Source organism: Kogia breviceps, chromosome 6 (genome assembly GCF_026419965.1).
Source record: "Kogia breviceps isolate mKogBre1 chromosome 6, mKogBre1 haplotype 1, whole genome shotgun sequence".
NCBI classification, from domain to species: domain Eukaryota; kingdom Metazoa; phylum Chordata; class Mammalia; order Artiodactyla; family Physeteridae; genus Kogia; species Kogia breviceps.
In genome coordinates this window covers 53,144,831-53,159,784 of record NC_081315.1, presented here as the reverse complement: position 1 = coordinate 53,159,784, position 14,954 = coordinate 53,144,831, and positions in this window count along the sequence as shown.

Here is a 14,954-nt window from a genome sequence, read left to right as displayed (position 1 = left end):
TAGTGGGATTGCTGGGTCATATGGTAGTTCTATTTTTAGTTTTTTAAGGAACCTCCATACTGTTCTCCATAGTGGCTGTATCAATTTACATTCCCACCAGCAGTGCAAGAGGGTTCCCTTTTCTCCACACCCTCTCCAGCATTTATTGTTTCTAGAGTTTTTGATGATGGCCAATCTGACCGGTGTGAGATGATATCTCATTGTACTTTTGATTTGCATTTCTCTAATGATTAATGATGTTGAGCATTCTTTCATGTGTTTGTTAGCAATCTGTATATCTTCTTTGGAGAAATGTCTATTTAGTTCTTCTGCCCATTTTTGGATTGGGTTGTTTGTTTTTTTGTTATTGAGCTGCATGAGTTGCTTATAAATTTTGGATATTAATCCTTTGTCAGTTGCTTCATTTGCAAATATTTTCTCCCATTCTGAGGGTTGTCTTTTGGTCTTGTTTATGGTATCCTTTGCTGTGCAAAAGCTTTTATGTTTCATTAGATCCCATTTGTTTATTTTTGTTTTTATTTCCATTTCTCTAGGAGATGGGTCAAAAAGGATCTTGCTGTGATTTATGTCATAGAGTGTTCTGCCTATGTTTTCCTCTAACAGTTTGATAATGTCTGGCCTTACATTTAGGTCTTTAACCCATTTTGAGTTTATTTTTGTGTGTGGTGTTAGGGATTGTTCTAATTTCATACTTTTACATGTAGCTGTCCAGTTTTCCCAGCACCACTTATTGAAGAGGCTGTCTTTTCTCCACTGTATATCCTTCCCTCCTTTATCAAAGATAAGGTGACCATATGTGTGTGGGTTTATCTCTGGGCTTTCTATCCTGTTCCATTGATCTGTATTTCTGTTTTTGTGCCAGTACCATACTGTCTTGATTACTGTAGCCTTGTAGTATAGTCTGAAGTCAGGGAGCCTGATTCCTCCTGCTCCATTTCTCGTTCTCAAGATTGCTTTGGCTATTCGGGGTCGTTTGTGTTTCCATACAAATTGTGAAATTTTTTGTTCTAGTTCTGTAAAAAATGCCAGTGGTAATTTGATAGGGATAGCAATGAATCTGTAGATTGCTTTGGGTAGTAGAGTCATTTTCACAATGTTGATTTTTCCAATCCAAGAACATGGTATATTTCTCCACCTACTTGTATCATCTTTAATTTCTTTCATCAGTGTCTTATAGTTTTCTGCATACAAGTCTTTTGTCTCCTTAGGTAGGTTTATTCCTAGATATTTTATTCTTTTTGTTACAATGGTAAATGGGAGTGTTTTCTTAATTTCACTCTCGGATTTTTCATCATTAGTGTATAAGAATGTCAGAGATTTCTGTGCATTAATTTTGTATCCTGCAACTTTACCAAATTCATTGATTAGCTCTAGTAGTTTTCTGGTAGCATCCTTAGGATTCTCTATGTATAGTATCATGTCATCTGCAAACAGTGACAGCTTTACTTCTTCTTTTCCTATTTGGATTCCTTTTATTTCTTTTTCTTCTCTGATTGCTGTGGCTAGAACTTCCAAAACTATGTTGAATAAGAGTGGTGAGAGTGGGCAACCTTGTCTTGTTCCTGATCTTAGTGGAAATGGTTTCAGTTTTTCACCATTGAGAATGATGCTAGCTGTGGGTTTGTCATATATGGCCTTTATTATGTTGAGGAAAGTTCCCTGTATGCCTACTTTCTGCAGGGTTTTTATCATAAATGGGTGTTGAATTTTGTCAAAAGCTTTCTCTGCATCTATTGAGATGATCATATGGTTTTTCTCCTTCAGTTTGTTGATATGGTGTATCACGTTGATTGATTTGCGTATATTGAAGAATCCTTGTATTCCTGGAATAAACCCCACTTGATCATGATGTATGATCATTTTAATGTGCTGTTGGATTCTGTTTGCTAATATTTTATTGAGGATTTTTGCATCTATGTTCATCAGTAATATTGGCCTGTAGTTTTCTTTCTTTGTGACGTCTTTGTCTGGTTTTGGTAACAGGGTGATGGTGGCCTCATAGAATGAGTTTGGGAGTGTTCCTCCCTCTGCTATCTTTTGGAAGAGTTTGAGAAGGATAGGTGTTAGCTCTTCTCTAAATGTTTGATAGAATTCGCCTGTGAAGCCATCTGGTCCTGGGCTTTTGTTTGTTGGAAGATTTTAATCACAGTTTCAATTTCAGTGCTTGTGATTGGTCTGTTCATATTTTCTGTTTCTTCCTGGTTCAGTCTTGGCAGGTTGTGCACTTCTAAGAATTTGTCCATTTCTTCCAGGTTGTCCATTTTATTGGCATACAGTTGCTTGTAGTAATCTCTAATAATCTTTTGTATTTCTGCAGTGTCAGTTGTTACATCTCCTTTTCCATTTCTAATTCTATTGATTTGAGTCTTCTCCCTTTTATTCTTGATGAGTCTGGCTAACGGTTTATCAATTTTATTTATCTTCTCAAAGAACCAGCTTTTAGTTTTATTGATCTTTGCTATTGTTTCCTTCATTTCTTTTTCATTTATTTCTGATCTGATCTTTATGATTTCGTTCCTTCTGCTAAATTTGGGGTTTTTTTGTTCTTCTTTCTCTAATTGCTTTAAGTGCAAAGTTAGGTTGTTTATTCGAGATGTTTCCTGTTTCTTAAGGTATGATTGTATTGCTATAAACTTCCCTCTTAGAACTGCTTTTGCTGTATCCCATAGGTTTTGGGTCATCGTGTCTCCATTGTCATTTGTTTCTAAGTATTTTTTGATTTCCTCTTTGATTTCTTCAGTGATCTCTTGGTCATTTTGTAGTGTATTTTTTAGCCTCCATGTGTTTGTATTTTTTACAGGTCTTTTCCTGTAATTGATATCTAGTGTTACAGCGTTGTGGTCGGAAAAGATACTTGATACGATTTCAATTTTCTTAAATTTGCCAAGGCTAGATTTGTGACCCAATATATGATCGATCCTGGAGAATGTTCCATGAGCCCTTGAGAAAAATGTGTATTCTGTTGTTTTTGGATGGAATGTCCTAGAAATATCAGTTAAGTCCATCTTGTGTAATGTATCATTTAAAGCTTGTGTTTCCTTATTTATTTTCATTTTGGATGATCTGTCCATTGGTGAAAGTGGGGTGTTAAAGTCCCCTACTATGATTGTGTTACTGTCGATTTCCCCTTTTAAGGCTGTTAGTATTTGCCTTATGTATTGATGTGCTCCTATGTTGGGTGCATAAATATTTACAATTGTTATATCTTCTTCATGGATCGATCCCTTGATCATTATGTAGTGTCCTTCTTTGTCTCTTGTAATAGTTTTTATTTTAAAGTCTATTTTGTCTGATATGAGAATTGCTACTCCAGCTTTCTTCTGATTTCCATTTGCATGGAATACCTTTTTCCATCCCCTTACTTTCAGTCTGTATGTGTCCCTAGGTTTGAAGTGGGTCTCTTGTAGACAGCATATATATGGGTCTTGTTTTTGTATCCATTCACCCAGTCTGTGTCTTTTGGTGGGAGCATTTAATCCATTTACATTTAAGATAATTATCGATATGTATGTTCCTATTACCATTTACTTAATTGTTTCGGGTTGTTCTTGTAGGTCTTTTCCTTCTCTTGTGTTTCTTCTTCTTTTTTTTTTTTTTCTCTCTGTACGTGGGCCTCTCACTGTTGTGGCCTCTCCCGTTCCCGTTGTGGAGCACAGGCTCCGGACGCGCAGGCTCAGCAGCCATGGCTCATGGGCCCAGCCACTCCGCGGCACGTGGGATCTTCCCGGACCGGGGCACGAACCTGTGTCCCCTGCATCAGCAGGCGGACTCTCAACCACTGCACCACCAGGGAAGCCCCTCTTGTGTTTCCTGCCTAGAGAAGTTCCTTTAGCATTTGTTGTAGAGCTGGTTTGGTGGTGCTGAACTCTCTCAGCTTTTGCTTGTCTGTAAAGGTTTAAATTTCTCCATCAAATCTGAATGAGATCCTTGCTGGGTAGAGTAATCTTGGTTGTAGGTTTTTTTCCTTCATCACTTTAAATATGTCCTGCCACTCCCTTCTGACTTGTAGAGTTTCTTGCTGAAAGATCAGATGTTAACCTTATGGGGATTCCCTTGTGTGTTATTTGTTGTTTTTCCCTTGCTGCTTTTAATATGTTTTCTTTGTATTTAATTGTTGACAGTTTGATTATTATGTGTCTTGGTGTGTTTATCCTTGGGTTTATCCTGCATGGGACTCTCTGTGCTTCCTGGACTTGATTGACTATTTCCTTTCCTATATTAGGGAAGTTTTCAACTATAGTCTCTTCAAATATTTTCTCAGTCCCTTTCTTTTTCTCTTCTTCTTCTGGGACCCCTATAATTCGAATGTTGGTGCGTTTAATGTTGTCCCAGAGGTCTCTGAGACTGTCCTCAGTTCTTTTCATTCTTTTTTCTTTATTCTGCTCTGCAGTAGTTATTTCCACTATTTTATCTTCCAGGTCACTTATCCGTCCTTCTGCCTCAGTTATGCTGCTATTGATCCCATCTAGAGTATTTTTCATTTCATTTATTGTGTTGCTCATCATTGCTTGCTTCCCCTTTATTTCTTCTAGGTCCTTGTTAACTGTTTCTTGCAATTTGTCTATTCTATTTCCAAGATTTTGAATCATCTTTACTATCATTATTCTGATTCTTTTTCGGGTAGACTGCCTATTTCCTCTTCATTTGTTAGGTCTGGTGTCTTTTCATCTTGCTCCTTCATCTGTTGTGTGTTTTTCTGTCTTCTCATTTCGCTTATCTTACTGTGTTTGGGGTCTCCTTTTTGCAGGCTGCAGGTTCGTAGTTCCCGTTGTTTTTGGTGGCTGTCCCCAGTGGCTAAGGTTGGTTCAGTGGGTTGAGTAGGTTTCCTGGTTGGGGGGACTAGTGCCTCTGTTCTGGTGGATGAGGCTGGATCTTGTTTTTCTGGTGGGCAGGTCCACGTCTGGTGGTGTGTTTGGGGATGTTGGTAGCCTTATGATTTTAGGCAGCCTCTCTGCTAATGGATGGGGCTGTAGACCTGTCTTCCTCTTTGTTGGGGATAGTGTGTCCAGCACTGTTCGTTCCTGTCCTTGAGTGAAGCTGGGTCTTGGTGTTGAGATGGAGATCTCTGGGAGATTTTCGCCGTTTGATATTTCGTGGAGCTGGGAGGTCTCTTGTGGACCAGTGTCCTGAGGTTGGTTCTCCCACCTCAGAGACACAGCCCTGGTGCCTGGCTGGGGTGCCAAGAGCCTTTAATCCACACAGCTCAAAATAAAAGGGAGAAAAAATAGAAAGGAAAGAAAAGGAAGGAATGAAAGAAGGAAGGAGGGAAGGAGGGAGGGAGGGAAGGAAGGAAGGAAGAAAGGAAGGGAGGGAGGAAGGAAGAAAGAAAGGAAGGAAGGAAGGAAGGAAGAAATGAAGGAAGGAAGAAAGCAAGAAAGGGAGGAAGGAAGAGGAAGGAAGGGAGGAAAGAAGGGAGGAAGGAAGAAAGGAGGGAAGAAAGGAAGGAAGAAAGGAAGAAAGAAAGGGAGAAGACAAAATAAAGTAGGATAAAGTATAGTTATTAAAATAAAAAATAATTATTAAGAAGAAAAATTTCTATTAAAAAAAAACAAAAACGGGTCGGTCTAACCCTAGTACAAATGGTGAAAGCAAAGCTATACAGACAAACTCTCACACAGCAGCACACACATACACACTCACAAAAAGAAAAAAGGGGAAAATAATAGTATATCTTGCTCCAAAAGTCTACCTCCTCAATTTGGGATGATTCGTTGTCTATTCAGGTTTTCCACAGATGCAGGGCACTTCAAGTTGATTGTGGAGCTTTAATCCTTCGCTTCTGAGGCTGCTGGGAGAGACCTCCCCCTCTCCTCTTTGTTCGCCCAGCTCCTGGGGTTCAGCTTTGGACTTGGCCCCGCCTCTGCGTGTAGGTCGTCCGAGGGCGTCTGCCTTTCGCTCAGACAGGATGGGGTTAAAGGAGCAGCTGATTGGGGGGCTCCGGCTCACTCAGGCTGGGGGGAGGGAGTGGCACGGGTGCGTGGCAAGTCCGCGGCAGCAGAGGCCGACGTGACGCTGCACCGGCCCAAGGCGCGCCGCGCATTCTCCCGGGGAAGCTGTCCCTGGATCCCGGGACCCCAGCAGTGGCGGGCTGCACGGGCTCCTGGGAGGGGCGGTGTGGAGAGTGACCTGTGCTCACACACAGGCCTCTTGGTGGCGGCAGCAGCAACCTTAGCGTCCCACACGCGTCTCTACTGTCCGTGCTGACAGCCGCGGCTCGCGTCTGTTTCTGGAGCTCCTTTACGCGGTGCTCTTAATCCCCTCTCCTCGCTCCCGAGGAAGCAAAGAGGCAAGAAAAAGTCTCTTGTCTCTTCGGCAGCTCCACGCCCGTTTCTGGGGCTCCTTTAAGCGGAGCGCTTAATCCCCTCTCCTTGCGCCCAGGAAGCAAAGAGGGAGGAAAAGGTCTCTTGCCTCTTCGGCAGCTCCAGACTTCAACCGGACTCCCTCCCGGCCAGCCGTGGCGCACTAACCCCTTCAGGCTGTTTTCACTCTGCCCACTCCAGACCTTTCCCTGGGATCCGACTGAAGCCCAAGCCTCAGCTCCCGGCCCCCGCCCGCTCCAGCGGGGGAGCAGACAAGCCTCTCGGGCTGGTGAGTGCCGGTCAGCACTGATCCTCTGCGAGAATCTCTCCGCTTTGCCCTCCGCACCCTGTGGCTGCGCTCTCCTCCGCGGCTCCGGAGCTTCCCCCTCCACCACCCGCAGTCTCTGCCCGTGAAGGGGCTTCTAGTGTGGGGGAATCTTTCCTCCTTCACGGCTCCCTCCCACTGGTGTAGGTCCCGTCCCTATTCTTTGTCTCTGTTTATTCTTTTTTCTTTTGCCCTACCCAGGTACGTGGGGAGTTTCTTGCCTTTTGGGAGGTCTGAGGTCTTCTGCCAGCGTTCGGTGGGTGTTCTATAGGAGAAGTTCCACGTGTAGATGTATTTCTGATGTCTCTGTGAGGAGGAAGGAGATCTCAGTGTCTTACTCTTCCGCCATCTTTAAGCCGTCCCGGCAGGTGGATTCTTAACCACTCCGCCACCAGGGAAGTCCCAAGACTCCTACTTTTTGACTTTTGATTGTTTCTAATTTTTCACCATAAATATTTTAATTAGTAAATATTTTAATTATTTTCTTAGTATGATTTACCAGAATAGGATTCCTAGTTAAAAGTATGCATTCTTTTATGACTCTTGTTAAGAATTGCTGAATTATCCAAGTTTATATGTTATCAATAATTTATGTATACCAGTTCACTTGCCAGAATTTGTTCATCTAATTTTTTTTTCCCATAACTTAATAGGCATAAAGCAATATTTCATCATTTTTTGAGGTATAATTGACACATAACTTTATACTAGTTTCAAGTGTACAATATGATTCAATATTTGTTTATATTGTGAAATAATCCCTACAATAAGTCTAGTTAACATCTGTCACCCTACATGGTTACGTATTTTTTTTCTTGTGATGATAACTTGGGGTTTTGATTTATATTTCTTTGATCATTATGAAGGTGAAATATTTTCCTCCTGTATTTTTTTCTAACTATACTCCTACTTTCTGTAAATTGTTCATGTATTTGCTTATTAGCCACAAGGAAATTGATATCTTATCAATTTGTGTGTGTTATATATATATATCTCTAAGTATATATTATGAAACTTTTATATAACATACAAATTAATCTCTTGCCATGTTTGATGTAAACTTTTTGATAGACATTTTAAAAATATATGTTAAAATGCCTTCCATGTAAAGACGTTATATTTTATAGTAATTTCTCACATAGTATGCTTCATATATACTTATTGGAGTCAGGTTGAGCTCATTTTCTGCCCCACTTTCCTTTCTTTGCATGGTGGATTCCAAAGCCACATACTTGGAAACTCTGATGATGAACAAATTTGTCATTAGTCCTTTACAAACAAAGGAATTTGTGATAGAAATATGTGTAATGGGTACAGTAGTTCTTGGTAGATTGCCAAGTAACACACCCACTTGCTTTGTATGTTAAAAATGGTGATTCATTTGTATCTCTTCTGGGTTATTATCTGCCAGTTGATACCCATTATAAGCCCACTTCAGAAGGACTTTTGGAAGAATGAGAGAGTTGACCACAAACCAATACAGAATGACTTCATGTCTACACACAATGACCCTACATTTTGACATAAAGTTAATTTTACAGTAGAAATGGTGTTTGTTTTTACCCTGCCCAGGAGAAGCCTCTTGCATAGATAATTGGAAAGCAAGGCAGGAAGCATGCCTTGTGCTAGTTACTTAACTGCTGAGTTTGTTAAAGAGCATTTATTAAAGGCTCACTATGAACAGACTACATATTAAATTTAATGATGGTAAAGAAAGACACTCAAGCTCCTTTTCTTCAAAAGTGTTACAGTCTAGTTGAAGAAATCCTCCATGACATTGATACATGAGCTGACATGAGCCATATTATGAAAAATCTTATCATGTTGAAGAAGATAGGACACAAAGTGCTTAGCTGATAAGAATGTGGGCTTTGTGGTTAGTGTGATTGGGTTGGGATAGAGATTCATGACTTTCTATCTGTGTGTGTTAGGCAAGTTACTTCAGCATTCTATGCCTCAGTTACTTCATCTGTGAAAGAGTATAAATAAAGAAATCTACAGAGTAAACAAAATAGTGTCTAAGGTACTTAGAACAGTGTCTGGTACACTGAAAACATGAAGTTAATGCAAATTATTATAGATTTAGCACAAATGCTAAAGGTATGTCAAATAAAGAGGTTATTAGAATGGGAGAGGCTTAATCATAGAAATATTTTTGCAGAAAGTGAGTTTTAAAACCAGGATTGCAGATAAAGAATATAGAAGATAAGGTGAAAGATGCTTCCATATTGAAGGAATGACTTATGAAAAGAAAGGAACTGGTTGCATGATGGTGAAAGAAAAGATTGAGGTTAAATGATACTAGGGAATCTAGTGAAAAATGTATCCAATTAGTAGTAGGATGTGATGTGATCATGATGCCAAACATAATGAACCTTAGTTTTTCTTTTTGGAAGATGAATATGGTAATAAATGCCTAAGACAGTGAAGAAATTAGTTTCTCTTCTTTTGTAAGTTACTTATAACCAAAGTATGGTATCATGAAAAAGAAAATTTCATCTCAGCTTTTGAGTTGGTCCCCATAATGTAAAAACCTGATATTTGGATACATACATTAAGAAAAATTCAAAGTATATGAAAATAATAGATCATATTTGCTAAGTCTTTTCTATGTTCTAGATCCTGGCCATTTATTTTATTTCCTCTGTACAACAACTCCATCAGGCAGGTATTATTATTACTGTTAATGTTTTATAGATTAGAAAATGAATTGAGTCAGTTTAAGTAATTTGCCCCAAGTCACACAACTAGTAAGTAGCACTCTGAATTCAACCCAGATCTTTCTGACACTGGAGTCAAATTGCACCAAAAGATTAAAAATTCCTCAATGGAAAGGAGCTGAATATTAAAAAGGAATAATTATTAATTGGATGATTGAATTTTATTGCAACTTAAATGAGAGGTTAAAATTGCTCCCTTACCCATTTAACAGCTGAGCATCTAATGTGTACCAGACATTGTTCTAGGCATTGAGATTTGAAAGAGAACAAAACAAAGAACCCTCAGAGAGCTCACCTATTAGTGGGGGTAAGTAGGTTAAATATGTAGTATGATAAGTGCCAAGGGGAAAACATTAAGTAGGAAAGAAGCATAGGAATTGTTGAGGGTATGTGTTGAAATTTTAGGTACGGTGGCCATGGAAGGTTTCAGTGTAAAGATGTCATCTGGGAAAGAAGTGAGGGAGAAAGCCATGTGGATATTTGGGAAAAGCATATTCCAGGCAGAAGAAATAGCCAGTGTACAGAGAGATGGTTTCATTGGTATTTAAAAACCAGTAATGGAGGCTAGGTTTGGTTGGAAAGGATCGAATGAGAAAAAATCATAGAAGGTGAAATCATGGAGGATCTCATAGTTCATGGTAAAGACTTTGGCTTTTACTCTGAGTGAAGAAGGAAATCATTGAGGTTAGAACAGAGGAAGAACATGTTCTGATAACATCTTTATAGGACTATTCTGGCTGGGTTCCGTAGCCTGAAGGGAGCCAAAGGCAGAAGCATAGTATAGGTTAGGAGAGATTGCAATAATCCAGGTGAGAGATGATGGCAGCTTGGGCTACAATAGTAACAGTTGAAGTGGCTGGACTCTGGATATTTTTCAAGGTAAATCTGGTAGGATTTACTGCTAGAGTATATGTAGGGGTGAGAGAATGAAAGGAATCAGCAAGGGTGGCATAATATTTATCTAGTACATTTAATTCAAGGGTTATTCATCTTTAAATGGCTATTTGGAACATGTTTAAGAGCTCAGAAGTAAATAAAAAATTCTCTTCAAAGCCACCAAAACAGAGAGCACATAGCCCTAAAGCCTCTGTGCTTATAAGAGATTTTTCTTAGCTCCTTTATTGTTCTTATTTGAGTTATAGTTCAAATAAATATCATCATTTTATTATTTTCAGATCATAAGAAAATAAGAAAGGAAGGAGAATACTTCTAAATTTAGAAACACATAGTCACCAGAAATAATAGCTGAGACTAAGAACAAAGATAAAAACAAACAAAACAAAAACATAAAAATCAGACAGGCTGAGGATGCTTGATACAGAATCTCATGTTTCTCACTGCCTTAGAAGCCCCTCTTAAAATAGAAAAGGGAGTTTTAAATGATCATCGTGTCATTAAAATCAGGTTACATTATGTTTTTATCTTTTAGTCTAGGAAGCAGAGAGGTAAAATTATAGAGTTTGCCTCTAAAATGATGAAATGTGTTGGAATTCCTTACCCTTATCAGTTTCTAGGGTAAGCACAGTGAGTTCTGATAGATATACACAGCTCTGGTAGTCTTGAATTATGATCTCCTTTCCTTCCCTGGACAGCGGGCTTAACAAACCAGAAGACAATGTAAAGACCCTTTTTTCTTCCCTTTCTTTCTTTCTTTCTTTTTTTTTTTGCGGTATGTGGGCCTCTCACTGCTGTGGCCTCTCCCGCCGCGGAGCACAGGCCCCGGACGCGCAGGCCCAGCGGCCATGGCTCACGGGCCCAGCCGCTCCGCGGCATGTGGGATCCTCCCGGACCAGGGCACGAACCCGTGTCCCCTGCATCGGCAGGCGGACTCTCAACCACTGTGCCACCAGGGAAGCCCCTCTTCCCTTTCTTTTAAAACTGGAACCTAGAGCAAGCCCCATTAATGAATTCCCTTTTTAAAATTTTTTCCTGAGACCCTTCTTGACACATTCCAAAGGCCTATAGGTGCTCCCAAATCTCTCAATAAGCCCCAAAGACCCCTAAAACCAAATTCTTTCAAATCTTTCAGTTTTAGGTCAATAACTAGAGTAAAAAGTCACACAAAATTTCAACTCAAGATACTTCTAATTTCAAAGCTTGTCTTTCCAGGCCTCTGCAGCTTGCCATCTGTAGTTCTGTCTCTCCTGCTAATGGCCATAGGCCATAGTGTTGCATTGTCTGCCCCAAGCAGGATAGGGAGGAGGAGAGGGGCTCTGGCAGCATTTTCTGCGTTGGGCTGGGATGTGGCTTCTTCTTCCTATTCTTCTTTAGTCAAGCTATCTACACTGCCCTGAATTCATAATATGGACTTTTGCTGTTTCTCCATATTTCTCCATTTTCTTCTCTGCTTTCTAGAACTCATTTTATGTAAGCTGGGGTGAGTGAAATAGGAGTGGGTTAACTGCAAACTTCATTTATCTGAAATTCACATACGTGGAACAGCTCATTCTCTGATAACCCTCACAAATGGAGCATTATTGGTTATACTGTGTGTATGAAGACATGTTTCACATGATTATTTCTTTCAAATTTAATTTTAGCATTGAGAAGTAAATTTCAACCATTTCTAGAGAGACAAGGATTACAGTAATGACTGAGGAATCTTATTGTGACTCTGAGACACTGCATTTCACAGAGTCACATTTAATGACACATCATTTAAAAAAAAAATCCTGACCATGAGAGTCCCAGGGATGAAGAGTTTGGAGGATTTTACTGAATTTTAGATAGAGGAAGGTAATGTTGGGTTGATGTAAAAATATAGGACTCTAAATCAACTGGACTGCAAATGTAAGAACAACTTCTCCCAGAAAGCAGCCAGGATTTCTCATTCAGGCAAGAGGAAGATCCTGTCATTTTCTCACTGTTGTCTCAGCATTTCTGGCTGAAACACAGAAGTGCAGAGAGGTACAAAACTGTAAGCAAAAATAATACAGGAAGTACACATGATGAAGCACATGTATTTGCTCTTTAAACGAGCAAGATGTGTTTATCTCTTGACTGGTAGCTCTGTGCTTTCCAGGATGTAATAAAATTTAGTATAGAATAGGGGGGAAAGTGAATGCTATCTGTTAGGGTCTACTTTTACTCTATTCCTGGTATTTCCCCTATATTATTACATTTATTCCTCATAAGAACCCCTGGAGGCAGGTATTATTATGAGTCCAAATGTTTAGATATGGAAATGAGCATCAAGGAGCTTTCACTATTTGCTCAAGGCCATGCAGGCAAATAGTAGAATCAAATTTCCAATTTAGTCTGGGTCCAAAGTCCACAGCTCTTCCACTGTAGACGTGTAGCTCAACCTTACAGGGTTCAATATTTGTTGAATAAATGACTTAGTGAATAAATAAACTAATATCTTTCACTCTGGCCACTCCAGACATATCTACCTGAAATGAAGGGGCAGCACAGATCTGTCCTTACTCAAGGGTGTAAGAGGCAAGATCCTTAACCTTCTGTATCGTGTCTAAGGACATTCAAGTCGTCTCTCATATTTTCTGAGATATACGTGAAATTGGATTGATCTTCATGTTGTGCTGGGGGAAGATGGGATAGAAATAAGAAAGTAACATTTATTAAATGTCTGCTAAATAATAGACAATGGATACTTTCTCTATGTTATTTCATGAAATTCTCTTATAAACTTTATAATGAAGCCTTATTGTCCCCATCTTTAGAGATGATAATACTGGCTTTGAGAGGTTAAGGAACTTGTCAAAAATATATATCTGATAAGCATATCAGAATTTGAATTCAGGTCAGTATCACTCCAAGATCTGTACATTGCTGTACATCTGTACATTGTTTTTGTTTGTTTGTATATTTGATTTACAATATTATATTGGTTTTGAGTGTTCAGTATTGTTATTCAGTATTTTTATAGATTATACTCCATTAAAAGTTATTATAAGATAATGGTTATAATTCTTTGTTCTGTACAATATATCCTTGCTGCCTATCTATTTTATACATAGTAGTTCGTATCTCTTAATACCATACTCCTAATTTGCTCCTGCCCTTCCCTTTCCCCTTTGGTAACCACTAGTTTGTCTTCTCTGTCTGTGAATCTATTTCTGTTTTGCATATACATTCATTTGTATTTTTTTGAGATTCCACATATAAGTGATATCCTACAGCATTTGTCTTTGTCTGACTTATTTCGCTAAGCATAATATTCTCTAGGTCCAGCCACATTGCCGCAAATGGCAGAATTTTATTCTTTTTTATGGCTCAGTAATATTCCATTGTATATATATATTATATCTTCTTTATCCATTCATTTGTTGTTGAGTACTTTGGTTGCTTCTATATCTTGGCTATTGTAAATAGTACCTCTATGAATATTGGGGTGCATATATCTTTTCGAATTAGTGTTTTCATTTTTTTCCAGATATATACACAGTAGTGGAATTGCTGAATCATATGATAGCTCTATTTTAGTTTTTTGAGGAACCTCCATACTGTTTTACATAGTGGTTGTACTAATTTGTATTCCCACCAAAAGTGTACAAGGGTTACCATTTTTCCAGATCCTCTCCAACATTTGTTATTTGTAGGCTTTTTGATGATAGCCATTCTGACAGGTATGATGTGATATCTCATTGTAGTTTTGATTTGCATTTCTCTGATAATTAGAGATGTTGGGCATCTTTTCATGTGCCTGTTAGCCATTTGTATATCTTCTTTGGGAAAATATCTATTCGGGTCCTCTGCCTACTTTTTTTTTTTTTTTTTTTTGCAGTATGCCGGCCTGTCACTGTTGCGGCCTCTTCTGTTGCGGAGCACAGGCTCCAGACGTGCAAGCTCAGCGTCCATGGCTCACAGGCCCAGCCGCTCCACAGCATGTGGGATCTTCCCGGACTGGGGCATGAACCCGTGTCCCCTGCATCGGCAGGCGGACTCTCAACCACTGCGCCACCAGGGAAGCCCTTGCTTATTTTTTAATTGAGTTGCTTGTTTTTTTGATATTGAGTTGTATGAGCTGTTTACATACATGCTGTTTACTCTATATCACACTGTCCTTAAGTAGGAAACTGAATCTGAATGGATTATATTAATCAGCATTATTTACTTTGAGACTTTGAAGTGCTTTGAATATGTTATATATTAATTCATAATATTATTTCACAATATTAATTCATAGTAGTTGTTAAAACAGAAGGAAGCCTAGACACATTTGACTCAATTACTCTCATTTTGGTTACGGGATCTCATACATTAAAACAAAACAAAAAGACAATCTTCTACCTAAACCCTGGAATTGTAAGTTATGGTGTAAGTGCTCTGCAAGTGTGTATGTTGTGTCACCATGCTAGATAGTATCTCCTTACTCATTTCTTAGCTAAATTTCATCATTTGTACCAATCCTTCAAAGGCAAGAAAACTTACTGATTTGTTTTGGAAGAGCTGGGCAGAACTGGTAGTCTCTGATTAAAGGCCTAAACCAACTTGGAAAAAAATCACATTATTTTCAATTCACATTTCTGCCTGATAGGCAGTGTCTGAAAGGTGTCTATGGAGGTAATTACCAAGGAAAATATAGGCTAGAAAGACCAAGAAACAGTGGACTATCTTTCCTCCAAAAACCAAAGAAATGAATCAACAGAA